The sequence below is a fragment of the Lacerta agilis genome, chromosome 2, assembly GCF_009819535.1.
Source record: "Lacerta agilis isolate rLacAgi1 chromosome 2, rLacAgi1.pri, whole genome shotgun sequence".
Classification (NCBI taxonomy): domain Eukaryota; kingdom Metazoa; phylum Chordata; class Lepidosauria; order Squamata; family Lacertidae; genus Lacerta; species Lacerta agilis.
The window spans coordinates 114,651,444-114,657,443 of NC_046313.1; the positions used below are offsets into that span (position 1 = coordinate 114,651,444).

The following is a 6,000-nucleotide window of genomic DNA, read 5'->3' on the forward strand; positions in this document are numbered from 1 at the left end:
AAAAGGTGCGCCTATTATACCTCACCAGCAAAAGGAATGAAGACTCCAACAGCATCCAATAGAAAGGCAGGTGGCCCGTTGACATCATCAGACCTGGCCAGAGCAACAATGCCTGTGCCCTCACCTAAAATGGCCGCCGCAGCTTTGCATGCTCCGAGAAAAAAAAAAAAAAAACACGGAGCGGGAGGCATGCCTGAGAGGTTGCACTGAGTAAGACCAGCTCTGAGGGGATTGTTTCGCTGGGGTGCATGATTTTGGGACTGGGTAATTTTGGGACTCCCCCCCAAAAATATAGTCTGGCCCACCACATGGTCTGAGGGACAGTGGACCGGCCCAAGGCTGGAAAAGGTTGCTGACCCCTGCTCTAAAGGGACAGGGAAGAATGGAAACAGGAGCTTCCAGAATACTCTTGGGGTCAGGAGAATTTTAAAAAGCAAACAAAAAACAACCCACAGCAATGCGTGGCCGGGCCAGCTAGTTATATATATAATATTTAACACACAGTTAATAGATTTAATAATTTAAAAAGTTTAATACACAAATAAATTATGGGCTTTCGTTAGCAGCCCGTGACACAAAAAAATGAAATTTAAAGGCTTTGAGATGTTTTTTTCATGAACGTTGATGAGGCCCTGCCAAAAGAGGCCTCCCGGGCCAGACCCACCCTGATTTCTTGCATGATCAATAAAAAATGATCAACTTAAAACTTACCCAGTGAGGTATCACCTAAGTCACTCTGTGGCACAGACTGCCTAGGTAGGGGACTCTCTCTGGCGTCTGAGGGAAGCTTCTCTACCCCGTGGAAATCTGTGGCCACTTCTGCAAACAGATCCTGGAGCTGAAACAGCAATGAATGGCGAGGATTATTAGGAAAGTAAGGACAGAGGCAAAGGCCTCTGTGGTTTGGCACATTCCTCCTTGCGGGACTTTCGGGAAGAGTTCAGCAATTTTGCGCTCACCCGCTGCTCTGCCTGCCTCACATCCTCTTCTTGACTCAGGAGGAAACTTTTAGTCAAGGCCACCATCTGGGAACTGGTCTCTGCTCCACATTCTCTGACCCAGCTCTCCATCTCCGCTGAAGGACAGCCAGGAACTGCTCGAAAATCACCAGGTGCAGGATCCGATTTTTCATGTGTTGCCCCGACTTGCAGACAGTGCATTAAGCTGTTGAAACCAACATTACTAATGAAGGTGTGTTTTCGCCCTCGTTGGGAACATTTTTAATGGTTTCACGCAGATCAAAGTAACACCTCTTTGCTGCGTCCGAGTTCAGGTAGGCTGCTTCTGTATATGGAGGCTCCATTCCCCCACACAACTGATCCCATTGCCCACTCGCTACATCCTTGCATCTCACTAACGGGGCCCCTTTGTCCCCTTGTCCATATCCTATCCTATTGTTATACATACACAATGTATAGAGGAAAACACAACACGCCTCCATCCACTTGTGCTTCTGTATCAGGCATCCCCAACCTTCGGCCCTCCAGATGTTTTGGACTACAATTTCCATCGTCCCTGACCACGGGTCCTGTTAGCTAGGGATCATGGGAGTTGTATGCCAAAACATCTGGAGGGCCGCAGATTGGGGGTGCCTGTTCTGTATTATATTCAGGCACAACACAAGCTATTCAATTTCATTTAAAAACTTGTTTTAAAAATCAGATTTTTTCAAAAAAAAAAGACATCAAATCATAAAACACCAACAACTGGTTGGCCACTGTGAGAACAGGATTCTGGACCAGATGACACCACTGACCTGATCCTGCACTGTCCTTTTTATATTAACAAATACATAAATCTTCATCACGACAAAGTCAGGTGCCAAATCCCTCATGCAAAGTCTGGATCGGGACCATCTCTAGATTCCCCCCCCCTTCCTTTGACCATATCTAATTGCAAAGGGAGAAACTCTCCACATCTGCTTCCAGGTTGCAGTCCACAAAACGTTAACTAGGTATGTTGGTGGTTTGGCCCCACCCAGGGAAAGCCGGGTCAGGATTCCTGCATTGCAGGGGGTTGGACTAGATGACCCTGGGTGTCCCAGCAGGTTATAAATAAATTATTATTATTATTATTATTATTATTATTCTATTAAAAAGGTCCCAGTTTCCAGCTGCTGGCACCATAACCCCACTTGCAAAACCCCAAACCTCCAGCCTCTTTCTTGGGAGTGTATGTGTGTGTCAGCTGGAGAGAAATACAGTATATTCTGGCGTATAAGACTACTTTTTAACCCAGGAAAATCTTCTCAAAAGTCGGGGGTCGTCTTATACGCCGGGTGAAAAAACTGTGGTCGAGTATATCTCAAACTCTATATTTTAACTGGGAAAGAGTGGGGTCGTCTTATACGCCCAGTCGTCTTATACGCCGGAATATACGGTACTTTTCTTCTCCTGTCAGCATCTTCTTGTGTGTGTGTGTGTGTGTGTGTGTGTTGGCATCTGTTTGCCTCAAGAAGCAATGGAGTGCGCATCTGGGGGGTGAAGTCAAATCACAGCACTGAGGTGACCTCCCGGGGGGGGGTTGCAGGCTTGTTTCTGGAGGTCCTGGAAAGCAGAGCAAGTCGTTTGGCACCAGCTTGGCTGCAGGAGTTCATCGAATGGCACTGGTTAGAAGGGACGCCATCCAACTGCCTTATGGACTCCCCCTCCAGATTTGTGGAGGGTTTAAGCAGAGGTTGGACCAGGTCATCTGTCCTGCGTGAGCGAGTTGAGATTCCTGCATTGTAGGGGGTCGGGCTAGATGAACCACGGGGTCCCTCCCATCTCTACATTTCTATGGCCGCATGTCCCCCCTCCACTCCGTGCGTCTTGCAAAGTTTGCAAGTGCCCCCCCCCCACCTCGCAGGAAACAAAAGCAAAGGCCTCTCTTCTCCTGGCTTTGCAGAGAGGAGAAAGGAAAGGAAAGGAAAGCCAGAGTCGGTCCCTGGAATCTCAAGCGGAGAAACGGATCTGCCCAGCAGATCATGGGTAGGATTGCCAGGTCTGCTTCCAAAAAAATAGCGGACAAGGGTGGGGGTGGGGGTTAAATTAAATTATATACAGTTACAGGTGGGTAGCCGTGTTGGTCTGCCATAGTCTGCCATATTTTCGATTTTGTTTAAATTATATAGTTTCTTACAAACATTTTAACACGTATTAAAATACCATTTCATCATAAAGCTTTTGAATTAAAAAAATGTGGAAAAAAATAGTGAACATAATGTGAAAAAAGTGGACTGTCCACCCAAATAGTGGACACCTGGCAACCCTAATCACGGGGCGAAAGGGGGCGAGGGTCTCTCTCTTCCTTCCAGTTGCACCCTAGCAATCGGCTGATACCCCCCCAACCCCAAATTGAAACCCCATACCAGGGAGGGGGGGTGGGTCTCCTAGTAGCTCTCCTCCCTGCGATCAACGCACAAAGGGGTCATGGGGGGTGGGCGTCTCACCGGATCCGGCCTCGGATGCAGCCCTAGGAGGGGGCACGGGGGGGGGGGTGCAGAGCAGCCTCTTCCCTCCACGTGAGGAGCCGGGCAGGAAAAGGACTGGGAGACGGAGGCAAACTCCTCCCCCCCCCCATGGCTTTCCTCTCTAGCAACGGAAGCTCCGTTCATCTTAACCCTTGGAAAATCGAGGAGAAGAAGAAAAAAAATCCCTCTATTTGTATTAGTAGTATTAGGCAGAAACATCTGCATTGCACACACCAACAGGGGGGGAAATGGAAAGGGAGCTGGCCGTGCAAAATTTTTACAGCATGAGGCTCTGGGGTGGTGGGATCGAATCCTGCATTGCGGGGGGTTGGGCTAGATGACCGCTGGCGATCCCTTCCCACTCTACAAGCCTGTGGTTCTGCGAAGTTGCATTTCCCCCTTCTTCTCGGGCGCAGAGTGAATGATCAGTTCAAACCTTTAGGGAAGCTTTTAATGGTTTAATAGATTGTTGTATTTTAACATTCCTGCTGGAAGCTGTCTAGAGTGGCTGGGGAAACCCAGCCAGATGGGCGGGGTATTAATAATAATAATAATAATAATAATAATTGCAAAGTGGGGCCCAAAGTGCATCTTGCGACCTACTTGCAAGGCCCCCAAACTCTCCCCCCCCCCTTTGTGCCAGACTATAGACTGGAAACACGGGTTGCAACACAGCAAAACCCTAACAAATATATTTGCATATATACCAATTTGCATATATACCAATCAAAACCGTAACAAATATATTTGCATATATACCAATCAACCCGCCCAGCAACAAAGGATCGATTCAAGAGGCTGCTGAACCTCCAAAGGGTTAAAATGAACTTGAACCGGATTCCTAGAGAGGAAGGGGAAAGTGGAGAGGATTCCTAGAGAGAAAGGGGAAGGTGGTCTTATACCGGAAGTGCACCTCCACCCCCACCAACCCAACTCTCCTGTAGGGAAGACTCATCTATCTCCCCCAAGCGCTGCAACGGTGGCCCTTCCTGGGATCTGGTGAGCCCTCCTCCCCCCCCCCAAAAAAATATTGTCTATTTGAAGGGTGGGGGTCCCTGGGATGCAGGGGTGGGTGCCTAGGAGGACCTGAAAGGGAGGGGGATGGGGAGATGCCGGGATCCCAGGCTTTGAATGGGGAGGAAATGGGGTGGGTTGGGGGGGGTAGCTGGCTGAGAGTGTGCAGGGAGCCAAACCCTGGCCCCACTTTTTCCCCATAGGGAGGCAGCCTCTGCAGCTGATTCATCTGGGATCTGCCCAACACGACACACAACACAAGCTTTTTTTGGGGGGGGGGGTCCGGTCTTCTTTCTCCCTCCTCTCTGCAAAGCTAGCAAGAGGTCCCTTGGATGTTTCATGCTGTGGGGAGATCTCAAGTAGGTCTGCAGGGCTGAGATGGGGGGCTGGGAGAGAATAATCAGCTGTGCTGTCAGTCAGGCACATACCCTCCAACCTTTTTATTTTTTTAACAAAATATAATTTTTGTTAAATTTTCTGTTTTACAATTTCGAATATTCATTTAGACAACCTTAAAATACCAATGACTTCCCTTCTTCTCTTTCCACGGTTTGTTTTGCATAGCATAAATCCCTGCATATTTTATATAAACTAAAGCATTCAGTATTCCATTATTACCTCCATCAAAAACTTATTTACACTGTTGGATTTATCTTGATGCTGCCAACGTTTTCAAGTGTACACAATTCCCCTTCCCCCATATATCCAATAAACATTTCCCAATCTTCTTTAAACAAATGTTCTTCTTGTTCTCTTATTGTGTAAGTTAGAGCCGCAAGCTATGCATATTCCATCAGTTTAAGTTGCCATTCTTTTTTGGTTGGGACCTTGCTCGTTTTCCATTTTTGAGCTAACGCCCTCCAACATTTCTTTGGCAAAAATAGGGGGCGCCCTATATTAATATTACCATAATCATCATCCTGTGATTATACCCCGCCCATCTGGGCAGCTTCCAGCATATATAAAAACATAATGAATTATTAAAGAAACTTCCCTGTACAGGGCTGCCATAAGAGACTCTGGGGGTCGGATAGCTACATGTTGTTGTTGTTGTTCAGTCGTTCAGTCGTGTCCGACTCTTCGTGACCCCATGGACCAGAGCACGCCAGGCACGCCTATCCTTCACTGCCTCTCGCAGTTTGGCCAAACTCATGTTAGTAGCTTCAAGAACACTGTCCAACCATCTCATCCTCTGTCGTCCCCTTCTCCTTGTGCCCTCCAACATCAGGGTCTTTTCTAGGGATTCTTCTCTTCTCATGAGGTGGCCAAAGTACTGGAGCCTCAACTTCAGGATCTGTCCTTCTAGTGAGTACTCAGGGCTGATTTCTTTGAGAATGGATAGGTTTGATCTTCTTGCAGTCCACGGGACTCTCAAGAGTCTCCTCCAGCACCATAATTCAAAAGCATCAATTCTACGGCGATCAGCCTTCTTTATGGTCCAGCTCTCACTTCCGTACATTACTGCTGGGAAAACCATAGCTTTAACTATACGGACTTTTGTCGGCAAGGTGATGTCTTTGCTTTTTAAGATGCTG

General features: G+C 47.6%; 1 long non-coding RNA gene across 1 annotated transcript; it reads right to left on the reverse strand.

Moving 5' to 3' along the window:
• Positions 1-626: 626 nt before the first annotated feature.
• Positions 627-3,470, reverse strand: LOC117042863. Its single transcript, XR_004426092.1, has 3 exons — positions 3,431-3,470; positions 960-1,164; positions 627-838 (listed from the first exon to the last, which is right to left on the reverse strand). It is a non-coding gene; the product is annotated as an uncharacterized LOC117042863 (long non-coding RNA).
• Between the last annotated feature and the right edge of the window lie 2,530 nt (positions 3,471-6,000).